This window comes from Diabrotica virgifera, chromosome 8 (assembly GCF_917563875.1).
Source record: "Diabrotica virgifera virgifera chromosome 8, PGI_DIABVI_V3a".
Lineage (NCBI taxonomy): Eukaryota > Metazoa > Arthropoda > Insecta > Coleoptera > Chrysomelidae > Diabrotica > Diabrotica virgifera.
Window position 1 is genome coordinate 138,554,756 of NC_065450.1, and position 14,048 is coordinate 138,568,803.

Here is a 14,048-nt window from a genome sequence, read left to right on the forward strand (position 1 = left end):
TTCTAATGAAATGATATTTTATGGTACTTTTTTTATTTCTTAAGCATTTCCTATACCTAAGTGCTTTAATTTTTGTGTTATTCGTGATTCTTTAATCCAAACATTAATTGCAACAAAAATTACGTGAAATTTTATTAGGTGGGTGTGCAAATATTCAATCAAAAATAATTTTTCAAAAAAAAGTAGATATTAATCTAGACTGATCCTTAATTTATTAACACATATTGGATGAGACTTCCAAATACCTACGTAGTTAATAACGAGAGTTACGTGTTGGTGCGTAAAATATGAATAAAAGCATACAAGATTCTACCTAGTTGGCTATGACAATAAATTTGCTAAAACATTTGACATTATACTATTTTTAAAGTTCCAGTTGCTTTGTTACCATTACTAATATTAATTTTTTTAATAAGTAACTGATGAGTAACTGATTAAAATGTTTTTTTGCTAGGAGAGTATAACATAAATGTGCTACTAGCAATAAGAATTTTTCATCAGCAATTCCCTGATAAACAAAAACCAAGAAGAGACACTTTTGAAAGTCTACTAAAATGGTTTCAACGGACTGGATACTTAATTTAACAGAAACCTGATCGAATAGAATCTATTGTAAATGAATAAAATGAATTAAATGTAATCCTTAGTGTAACTGAGGATCTCCATATTAGGAAGAACGTTCTTATAATCTAACTATCTAAAGCTAGACTGTTGAAATCGTTTTAGTGTTTTTTCAAAAGTTTCTCTTCTTGGTTTTCATCTATCAGCGAATTGTTGATGAAAAATTCTTATTGCTATATAGTAGCACATTTTTGTTACACTCTCCTAGCACAAAAACCATTTTGATCAGTTACTCATTAGAAAAATTCATATTAGTAATGGTAACAAAGCAACTGGAACTATGAAAATAGTATAATGTCAAATGTTTTAGCAAATTTATTGTCATAGCCAACTAGGTAGAATCTTGTATGTTTTTATTAATATTTTACTCACCAACAATCTTAACTACGTAGGTATTTGTATATCTCATCCTCATCCAAAATTAATAAATTAAGGATCAGTCTAGATTAATATCTACTTTTTTTTCGAAAAATTATTTTTGATTGAATATTTGCACAGCCACCTAATAAAATTTCACGTAATTTTTGTTGCAATTAATGTTTGGATTAAAGAATCACGAATAACTCAAAAATTAAAGCACTTAGATATAAGGAATGCTCAAGAAATAAAAAAGTACCATAAAATATCATTTCATTAGAATACTAAAATACAGGGTGTTCCATTTAAGAAAACTCAGAAAATACTCATTCCGAGTTTTGACCAACCCTGTATATTAATATTAAACTTCTCGCTACATTATTAATGTTTAACAATAGCAGACTATATTAAAAATCGTTTGACCATAAATAAAAACTTCGATGTCAAATCACCACAATTCTACGGATTGTGAATGTTGCTACAAAATTAACAATAAAACGTAATTATCTTTTAAACTACCTCGTATAATATTACAAAACCCTATATTTTTAGAAATTAGATATCGAGGAGAATCCAAAAATGTAAATATATATAGGGTGTTCCATTTAAAAAAACATAAGTTTTTGTCATCCTGTCAATACGGGTGACCTGTATATCTGAAAATATTTTTAAATGATGGTTCTGTCCGTGCCCCAACTTTTTTACGTAAATAACTTTTTTTCGTATCTCTTACGACAAACGAGTAATTGGACTTTGTCACACTAATGCCCCACCCTGTATATATTAAACAGTTTATTTATATTTTATTTAAATATTAGACTAATTTTAATACTTACTACTTTCCAAAAATTTTTATTAAAACAATACCAAAAATTAAAAAAATAAAACACACACAAACGCATTGAAAAATGCCACAAAGATATGATTTCTGAACAAGAATTGTTGGCAAAAATTTTAACTAAATACGCATTTTCTGAAAAAAAAAATATATATATAACAAATATACTTACAATCATAAAATGTATAAAAAAAATAAAAAAATAAAAACTTGGATTGGAGATCGAACCCGCGCATGTTAGGGTGCTTAGATTTGTAATCGAAGCCTTTACTCATTTACCCACTTACACATATCCGTCATATGGGAAGATTGGCCAACTGAACGTTTTACTGTTTGACAGTTCTGAATTAATTCAAATTAGTTTGATTTTTGTGGAATTAAAATATTAAAATTCAACAAAACATAGAGTAAGAAAACAATATATTGAATATATTATGATGAAGATAGGTAGAAATTTTGTTGGTAATCAAATTATGTAAATCAAAGCATTACCTACTAGGTGGGTACATTGTCCATTTTCCATTTTCCAAATAGGTAAGTACCTACCTATGTAATTGTTTATTACAATACTGAAACATTAACATAAAGTAGTCCTTTACGAGAAAATTAGAGAAATTAATTAAGCAATCAAAAGAAAATAATTATAAAAATATTTAAAGATCTAATTTTGTAACGTGGACCGTTACAATACATGTATACATAATTACATGCATATAATTTGGGAATAGTGATTTGTTTTTAGTTTGTGAAAACTGTCATTATAGATAGCAGTGCGTGAAGGGTTTAAAGTGTGCGTGAAGTAACAATGTATTTTAAATGGCATTTACTTTTTCGCACACTTTCAATGGGTTTTTTGGTACACTTTCATATAACAAGTATCCTTAACTTTCGCGTTGTCATGGTGATGACAATATGAGCAATTACTTACAATTTACAACAAAATTTTTGACAGTTTTGTGGTTTGAAAGTAGTTAGGATTTTTAAATGTCAAAGTTCTAAAAATTGTAGAATAGAAATAAATTCCAGTGACGAAGAGTTACAGTTTTTTTATTTGTTTATCGTAGATGATAAAATATTGTATGTAACTGTGCGTGAAATACTTTTTGCGAACTTACGCGATGTATAGCACTCGCTCCGTTGTCGCTTGTGCTCTAAATATCGCGTACGTTCGCAAAAAGCGTACTTTACGAACTGTTTCATAAATAACTATTTTTTAATAAGATTTTCTTACATCAAGTTTTGGTAACACTTTAGAAAAAGTCACGCTTCACCACTGCTCTATTTTAAAGAACTATCGACTGATGATTCCACAAACCACACCGAACAGTTGTTTTTTCTGGATAAAATTGCAACTCTAGAACCTCTTCTGCTTGTTAATAACCCTAAGTATGGGAATTTAGTTTATTTACGTCCATATTAAGACAAAAATGGGCCTCATCGGAAAACAAATATTTTTCCGAAACAGTGGATCTCCTTCAAGCTTATCAAGAGCACATCGACTGAAACAGTGATGACTCGAAAGATCGTTCGGCTTTAGATCTTGCACTAATTAAACTTTGTGTGCTTTTAAGCCAAAATCCCTCCGTAAAATACACCAAATTGTTGCATTACAACAAGCCAAGCTTTTGGAAATGGCGACGAATCGAATCCTCATTATTTTTGCGTACACCATCCGCTACACTTTCTTCAGTAGGTACGTGCTAAATATGGTATATTAGGTCACGTGTTATCCAATAATAAAAACTGGGTTTCAAACTTATATTAGTCATGGTATAACGGATTGTGTGATCGGTAGGTTAATTATGTGGACAATAAATTGCTCTAAGCTTATGAAACACAGCTGAATAATTTCTAGACGCTTTCCAGGATCAAATGTCAAAAAACGCTGGACAGAAGGGCCACCCGAGAACTTTATCGTACCGATCTATTATCGTTATCGTACTAGACTCTGGCATTCTATAAAAATAGCAAAGTTACTCGTTATTTTGATATTTTAGAAACACCTTGTATACTAGAAAATATTTTATAGTTCTACGCATCATTGATTCCTGCATTTGAGAAAATGTTCGATGCCATATTTCGGAAACACACTATAGATGTATAGATTATTGCATAAATCAATAGAATATTATAGTCATACTTTCATTTCAAATTAGTTCATTTTTCTGAGAAATTAATAGTTTACAATATTTGCATTTCATTCCATTTCTATTACGCCAGTCAATGCGCGAGATTAAGAACAAGGTATTACCTCCGAATTCTATCCTACTGCATGGATTTTAATCAAATTTTGGGAGTAGCCCAATCTCTTAATTCAAAGTCTATCCTATATGCTATGGCGCTTTTATCATGGGGGCGGTTCCCACCACTTCTCGGGTGGAACATTTTTATTTTCGAATTACATGGAGAAAAAGGAAGATTTTTAAGAAAACTTAAAAATGCATTCTATAATTTGATCACATTTTTTACAAAAACCATTCATTTTAAACCCGTTCAACTTTTTGAAAGTAGAAATAACACTATATTAAAAGGTATTGCAGAAGAAAAACAATGCATTTAAATTCTGGTGGATGAGGGGTTAAATGTATGTACTTTTCATTTTTCCTTAAAGTACATTAGACATATATTTTTTTGCACCATATTTCGCTTAGTTTGAATGTAACCGGCATGTAGTGGTACTCGTTTTAAAGGCCTTTTCAAACACTACAAAAGGCATTGGTAGCGTTATACACCTAAAACCTACCGTTCCTCTGTTATTTCAAGTTGAATACACCAATTTGAGCATGCACCAAAAAACAAACTCTTTTCACCTACCATATCTCTTTTTGTATTATAAATAGAACATTTTCGAAGGAACGAATCTCTTTGTTATTTATAACCTAAAAAATGTTTTATATAGTGTTTTTAGTTCGATGCATAGTTTTTAAGGTATTCACAAAAAACCGTCCGAAAAGGTGTCATTTTTCAATGAAAATGGCCAATTTTCAACTACGCATAACTCAAAAAGTATTGAGTTCTCAAAAAAAGTATTGACCAGTTTTTGCTTAGAAATAGGTTCTCTAGCCACTTCCGTGCTTATTTTGACCAACAAATTTTCCACCCCCTTGAAGGGGTGGGAACCGCCCCAAGATAAAAGCGCCATAGTATATAGGGTAGATTTTGTTTCTTGAGCTATTCCCTACTTACCGTGAAAATATCAAGTACATCGATGTAGTAGGATGCAATTCGGAGCCAAATACCCTCATTGACTGCCCTATAATTAATAATGCTCTGCTATGATCGCGTGAGAGAAGACACACACAAGATCATAGCAAAATTTCTATTTACTGTAACTTTTCTAGTTTTTGAGCTACAGCAACGAGTTTTATGTCATTGGAAAGGTAATTTTGCATTCTTTAAAAATATGTAAAAGTATACAGGGCGTATTAAAAAGTTAAGATTTTTTTTCATTTCCGGTTCAACCGGAAGCCACATTTTGGGTAAAATTTATTGTGATAATAGATAATAAAGTACCATATATGTCTGCAAAATTTCAAATTTTATTTTTTATTACAAAGGAAGTTACTGGCACTCGAATATTTTTTTATAGAAAATTCATAACTCACCTCCTATGGGGAGTTAAGAAATCAGACTAATGTCACTCAATTTATTTCAAAAAATAAACAAATTCCTTGGAGCCATTTTTGAGAAAATCTAGTTCGTTATGTCAAATTTTGACCCCTTAAATATAGGCAACATAACTTTTTCTGAAAAACGATAATATTATTCTTATATCTTTAGGCTATATAACGACTTTTTCAAATTAAACTTATCTTAAACAAGTTTTTAGATAGGTAGGGAAATGTGTCGGGTGGGCGGTCGGCCATGTTGGCCGCCATTTTGAATTTGGAAATGTCAAATTCCGTATTTCTATTTACTTATCGATGAGCTAACTTTGAGTTACATTTCATTCGTTTTAGTCGAAATTTGCAAAAATGGGCCCTAAATAACCCCCCTATTTCGGCCCCCCCTTGAGAGGTTTTTTTGAAAAGCTTAGTTTCTCCACAAAATTCTCTTAAACTTACTCATACCGAATTTCATCGAAATCGGTCTGGTAGTTTTTGCTGGGCGGTGGCGACATACGTACGTACATACGTATGTACATACGTACGTACATACTTCCGACATGTTTTACTTTATCGTACTACATACGAAGTATGAGTATAATAGATAAAGTTATAGGATCGTGCAAAAAAAAATTTTTCAGATTTCACTTTTTTTCGACGTTTTGAATCCCCATGAGTCTAAAAAGCAAATAAAAAAAACATGTCGGAAGTATGTACGTACGTACGTATGTCGCCACCGCCCAGCAAAAACTACTGGACCGATTTCGATGATTTCGGTATGAGTAAGTTTAAGAGAATTTTGTCGAGAAACTAAGCTTTTGAAAAAAATCTCTCAAAGGGGGCCGAAATAGGGGGGTTATTTGGGGCCCATTTTTGCAAATTTTGACCGAAACAAATGAAATTTAATTTAAGTTAGCTCATCGATAGATAAATAGAAATACGGAAATTGACATTTCCAAATCCAAAATGGCGGCCAGCATGGCTGACCGCCCACCCGACACATTTCCCTACCAATCTAAAAACTTGTTTAAGATAAATTTAATTTGAAAAAATATTTATATAGCCTAAAGATGGGGATACAACAAGAATATTATCGTTTCTCAGAAAAAGTTATGGGTTGCCTATATTTAAAGGGTCAAAATTTGACATAACTTTGAACTAGATTTTCTCAAAAATGGCTCCAAGGAATTTGTTTATTTTTTGACGTATTTTTGATATCCTATCGTTAAATTGAATAACATTAGTCAGATTTCTTAACTCCTCATGGGAGGGGAGTTATGAATTTTTTATAAAAAAATATTCGAGTGTCCGTGACTTCCTCTGTAATAGAAACTAAAATTTGAAATTTGGCAGACGTATATAGTACTTTATTATCTATTATCCCAATAAATTTTACCTACATATGGCTTCCGGTTGAACCGGAAATGAAAAAAAAATCTTAATCTTTTAGATATGCCCTGTATATTTTTACACATTTTGAAATAATGCAAAATTACCTTTCCAATGACGTAAAACTCGTTGCTATAGCTCAAAAACTCAAAAAGTTACAGTAAATAGAAATTTTGCTAGAATCTTATGTGTGTCCTCTCTCACACGATCATAGCAGGGCATTATTATAGGGCAGTCAATGAGAGTATTTGGCTCCGAATTCCATCCTACTACATCGATGTACTTGATATTTTCACAGTAAGTAGGGAATAGCTCAAGAAACAAAATGTACCCTATATACTATGGAGCTTTTATCTTGGGGCAATTCCCACCCCTTCAAGGGGGTAGAAAATTTGTTGGTCAAAATAAGCATGGAAGTGGCTAGAGAACCTATTTTCAAGTAAAAATTGATCTATACTTTTTTTTGAGAACTCAATACTTTTTGAGTTTGACGGTGACACGTTTTCGGGCGGTTTTTTGTGAATACCTTAAAAACTATGCATCGAACTAAAAACACTATATAATTTTCTTTTTAGATTATAAATAACAAAGAGATTCGTTCCTTCGTAAATTTTCTATTTACATATAATACAAAAAGAGATATGGTAGGTAAAAAGAGTTTGTTTTTTGGTGCATGCTCAAAGTGCTCATGCTTTTGTAGTGTTTGAAAAGGCCTTTAAAACGAGCACCGTTAAATGTCGGTTACATTCAAACTAAGCGAGATATGGTGCAAAAAATTATATGACTAATGTAATGTACTTTAAGGAAAAATGAGAAGTACATACATTTAACCCCTCATCCACCAGAATTTAAATGCATTGTTTTTCTTTTGCAATACCTCTTAATATAGTGTTATTTCTACTTTCAAAAGGTTGGACGGGATTAAAATGAAAGGTTTTTGAAAAAAATAAGAACAAATTATAGAGGGAATTTTTAAATTTTCTTAAAATTCTTCCTTTTGCTCCATGCAATTCGAAAATAAAATATCCACGAGAAGTGGTGGGAACCGCCCCCATGATAAAAGCGCAATAGTATATAGGATAAACTTTGAATTAAGAGATTGGGCTAATCCCAAAATTTCATTAAAATCCATGCAGTAAAATGCAAATATTTTAAACTATTAATTTCTCAGAAATATGAACTAATTTGAAATGCAAGTATGACTATAATATTCTATTGATTTATGCAATAATCTATACATCTATAATGTGTTTCCGAAATATGGCATCGAACATTTTCTCAAATGCAGGAATCAATGATGCGTAGAACTATAAAATATTTTCAAGTATACAAGGTGTTTCTAAAATATCAAAATAACGAGTAACTTTGCTATTTTTATAGAATGCCAGTATCTAGTACGATAACGATAATAGATCGGTACGATAAAGTTCTCGGGCGGCCCTTCCGTCCAGCGTTTTTTATTTGCCTTTTAGACTCAGGGGGACTCAAAACGTCGAAAAAAAGTGAAATCTGAAAAAAAAAATTTTTGCACGATCCTATAACTTTATCTATTATACTATACTACGTATGTAGTACGATAAAGTAAAAATAGTGAATAAAAACGCAACGCCAGGTGATACCGTTCATGCTAAAAAGTACTTCTAAATGAATCACCCTTTAGATCACCCTGTATATGTCTGCTATTTATCGGCTTGTGTCTTTATATATTTGCAAAAACCTCAGACAACAGATAGTTACCAAGGATTCTGCACTTCGACTTATAGAGAATTTTCTCTGTCTCTAGATAGATGTCGCTAACGCGTCCGTGCGCATTTAATATTTTTTTTAATATGCATAATTAGACAGCTGCGACCCAGTTCGCTTTGGGATGCACCACAGGCGGCTCTGAAGATGCTGAAAAGCAGAAACCTTGGTCAACTGATGGTAGCTCCGATTCCAATTTAATCTAAAGCTGTCTTTCCTTATTTTATTTTACTCATATTTGAGTAATTTGAGTAATAAGGCAACAACGTTGTACAACAACGATGCAGAGGCACAAAAAACAACAATGGATGACTGATGAAATCCTGGAATTGATGGAGCAGAGAAGAAAACTGAAAGATAACAAAACAGAAACTAATTAAACAAAAAATAAAGGTAGCTAAAGAAAAATGGATGGAGGATAAATGCAAGGAATTAGAAAAGTTGAATGAAAAACGTGATACGTTTAATATGTTTAAAAAAGTTAGAGAAGTAGCTGGTCTTTATCATAAGAAAACTCCACATACTATAACCGATTCATCGGGAAAAATGATAGACGAACACGAAATTCGAAATACCTGGTATAATTGTACAGGGTGTCCCGAAAAGATTGGTCATAAATTATACCACAGATTCTGGGGTCAAAAATAAGTTGATTAAACCTCACTTACCTATATACAATAGTGCACACAAAAAAAGTTACAGCCCTTTGAAGTTACAAAATTAAAATCGATTTTTTTTCATATATCGAAAACTCCTAGAGATTTTTTATTGAAAATGGACATGTGTCATTCCTATGGTACCAACATCTTATGAAAAAATTAAAGTGAAATTTGTGCACCCCATAAAAATTTTATGGGGGTTTTGTTCCTTTAAACCCCCCCAAACTTTTGTGTGCGTTCCAATTAAATTATTAATGTGGTGCCATTAGTTCAACACAATGTTTTTAAAACTTTTTTGCCTCTTAGTACTTTTTCGATAAGCCAGTGTTTATCGATATATTTTGAATATTTGTCGAATCCACCACATATTTGTGTATGGTTAAGTATGATTATAGAGACCTGTTAATAATCTGAAAATTTATTTATAATTTGCATTTTTAGGTATATTTTGAAAAAGAAGCCACATCTCGATGAAAGGTGACTTGTCAAAAAAAGACTAGCAAGAAACCCATTATGAACGCCCGGCACGGCACAGCCCGGCACGGCACAGCACAGGCCGGCACGTCCAAAAACCCATTTGTAACGGCCGGCACGGCACGGCACCGGAAAAATTATCATATATTTTAAAAACTATCGTAAAATAAAAGTTTTTAAAAGACGTAAACTACACAATATTAATGAATATGCATCATGTTAAAAAAACGAATTGATGGTTAAAAGATAATGTACGTACCTGTCCATTGATCAAAATTTTCGGATATTTGTACCCATATATTGTCCTTTTTCTTACTATCATGATAACTTGAGTCCGATGCATCATACAAAAATGGGTATTCTCTGACACTCTCAATGAAAAGTTCTTCCATATTATTTTATTTCAAAAGAAACAACGCGCTTTCAATTAAAAAATCAACAATATATCTGCTTATTACCAACAATTATGACGCACTGGCGCCGACTGGCCGTTCGACTTCAACGGATTTTATTCTCCTCGGAGAATTTTGGCCGTTCCGTTTGCGTGCTGGCCTGTGCCGGGCCGAGCCGGCCACTCATAATGGGTTACGTTGCATTTAAAACTATACAAATGAATTTGGACTGTCCTGTGCCGGGCCGGGCTGTGCCGTGTCGGCCGTTCATAATGGGTTTCTTGGAGGCAAAAAAGTTTTAAAAACACTGTGTTTAACTAATGGTACCACAATAATAGTTTACTTGGAACGTACACAAACGTTTGGGGGCTTTAAAGGAACAAAACCCCCATAAAATGTTTATGTAAATATATTAAAAAAGAAGCCGCATCTCGATAAAAACTGGATTATCGAAAAAATACTAAGAGGCAAAAAAGTTTTAAGAACGTTGTGTTTAACTAATAGTATCACAATAATGAATTAATTGGAACGTACACAAAAGTTTGGGGGGGTTTAAGGGAACAAAACCCCCATAAAATTGTTATGGGGTGGACAAACTTCACTATAATTTTGTTTTAAGATATTCCTGCCACAAAAATAATAAATGTAAGTTAGGTTCAATCGAACTATTTTTGACGCCAGAATGTGTGGTATAATTTATGACCAATCTTTTCGGGACACTCTGTATAAATGAACTGTATAATGATGATAGACCCGAAAAACTGGAGACTTTATATGAAGATGAAGGACCAGAAATACTAAAATCAGAAATACTACATGCTATAAAATTGGCAAAAAACAAGAAAGCCGTTGGTCCCGACAACATACCTGCAGAAATGTTAAAGCTCATAAATGAGGAAAACATTGGAATACTAGTCAATTTTTTCAATGATGTTTATTCGACTGGTGATATTTCTGAAGATTGGTTAAAGTCCGAATTCATAACCCTACCAAAAAAACAACGTCCGAAAAACTGTAGCGATTATAGAATGATAAGCCTTATGAGCCACACTTTGAAAATCTTTCTACGTATCATCCACAGTAGAATCAGAGATAAATGTGAAGAAGACCAGGATGAAACACAATTTGGCTTCAGAAATGGACTGGGAACTCGGGACGCACTCTTTTCACTAAATGTGTTATTGCAGAAATGCCGAGATCAAAGGAAAGACGTCTTTGCTATATTTATTGACTATGAAAAGGCCTTTGATCGAGTACAACATCACAAATAAATTAAAATATTAAAGGATAAAGGAGTTTCAAAAACAAAATACAATGAGGTGTCAGACAGGATTGTATTGGGACCGTGCAAGTTCAGCAAAGCGACACCTATTTCTACGCTCTGCAACTTTATTCGCACTTTTAATTATATTGGCCAATTATATTAGTCCTAGCTACTGGATAATTGTCAAGGCCATAGTCCAAAAAAATAATAAGCAGAAACAATAAGATTCAGGATATGTTATTAAAACGTAAGCAATTGTATGTAGTAAATAAAATTAGTTATTAAAATGCAGTACTGCATGCAAAATACAATTAATTAAATTTACCTGTATATAATAATTGAAGACCTTGGGACCAGAAGGGGGCATGCCACCAAACAATATTTTGGAGAAAACATCATTTTAAACTTATTTTCAAATCCTGAAATCCAATTTTTAAAATTTTCTTGGTAGTAAGGCCCATAATCAATTGGAAATATGATATTAAATACACAATAAAAGTAACAAAAATGTTTATTTAACGGTTTTTGAGTTTTTGAACATTTTTGAAAAAATATGAGGCTTATCCTCTTTTGTATAAAAAATTATATTCTAAAATATGAACATAAAATGCAACAATAAAATAATTCAGTTGTCACAATTTCCAATATCTGAAATGTCGTCCAAATGTTCAATGTCTTCCAGTGGTTCATTATTCTCAATATCTGGTAGAATCTGTTGGCAAGCACCATTTTCTGCCTACACTGCTTTTTGCAACCGCAATGTGCACCTAATTTTTTTGGTTCTATTTTCTTCCCTTTTGTATTTATATACATATTCGTAAACTAGATTTTTTTTAGTCTTGCGCTTAATTTTTTATGTCGTTGGGTATCCTTGTGCCTCCATCTAGATGGCGCTTTCTATTCTGGAGTTGGCAAGAGAACTCGAGAAGTCTGTGGGGTATAAACCTATTCATTTTCCTACAATAAAGTTGGTATTTTACTAAAAAGAGATAAGCCACAAAAAACCTTTAGAACAATCCTAATATTTTTAGGTTCGAAAAATATAACATAAAGGGACAAGCCACACATTTAATAAACTTACTGTTCCTGAGTTTATATTTTCCCAATCACTGTTACTTCCGGATACTGTATAGTCTTTGTCATCTTAGGTTTTATTTAAAAACGGATCTTGGTCACTGTGTTCAGAATTAAACTCATAAAAGTATATTTTCCGTTTACATGCACGGGAATGTTCCGCCGCCATGTTGATTACTACTGTGGCTTGTCTCCTTCTGTTGCAATATAAAGTAATGGTGACATAACGGGACTTAATTAACTACAGCGGCGCCATCTATGAGAAAACTGCTGAAATTTTCTGTTTGGTACATTAATATGGTCTTAAAGTGTGCGATTTCTACTTTAACTCATTTTTGACGAAATTGTGGCTTGTCCCCTTCTGGTCCCAAGGTCTTCAATTGCATACCATATCAATATTGTAGTTGTAGAGCACCATATAATTTTTTCTTTTTCAATGACAGTAGATATGAAATGTACGTCAATTTGACAATATGAATTATTTAAGAAAGTTGCAATATTTCTCCGCTATTCGCGCACGATCGTTTCTCAATTCCCTTCCAAGTACTTGCACACCGCGAATACTGCCCCCACTGTTTTTCAATTTATATTCAGACAGAATATTTAAGGAAGCGCTGCATAATTTGGAATGGGGTGTGAAAGTTAATGGAATTCTGATAAATACAATCAGATATGCAGACGATACCGTTATTTTAAGTGATGATATGAATGGATTACAACACCTTTTAAATGCCATTGACACAGTTGGAAGAGAGTTTGGCCTAAATATAAACTGTGCAAAAACAAAATACATGGTATTTAGCCGTTTGACCCATCAAGATTTACGGTTATATGTTGATGGTCATATAATTCAACGAGTACCCAGTTTTAAATATCTTGGTTGCCATATTACTGAACAACTAGATCCAGATAAAGAGATAAAATGTAGAATCGAGATAGCCCGCACGACATTTTAAAAAATGAGGTAATTCTTCTGTAATGATACCTTGCAACTTCAACTTCGAAAGCGCATGATTAAATGGTACATTTGCTCAGTCCTCTTGTATGGTGTCGAAGCATGGACATTAAAAATATCCACCATTAACCGTCTGGAGGCATTTGAAATGTGGCTGCACCGAAGTATACTGAAAATACCATGGACGGCTATGCTGACAAATGTGGCAGTCCTTAAGAGAGCAAATGCTACCCGCATTTGCTGCCCGCGAGCTGCTTGATAACATCAAACATAGAAAGATGGCCTATTTTGGACACGTAGTAAGGGGAGATCAGATCAGATGTCGATCAAATTAGCCAAGCGGACTGAGGCGCACGATTGACAAATCTATAGTGGATATGCGGTCGAGGCGATCGAGGTTCGAGCCCCAGCCCGTTGAATAGAAAAATAAAAAGACTGACGTCGTAGTCTAAAATTCTAAAAAGAATCTACGACTTGGTCTGGAATAAGCTGGTGTCTGATCGGCCTATGAAGGAACGGTACGGCAAGGGATAAGGGCTTGCGGCTCGGTGACACTCCTCCATAGATCCCTACCGGAAGGGCGTTGACGCCTAAAAACGGTGTATATATATAGTAAGGGGAGACCAGTATAATATTCTTCAACTTATTATGATGGGTAAAAAAAAGGACGCAGAGGA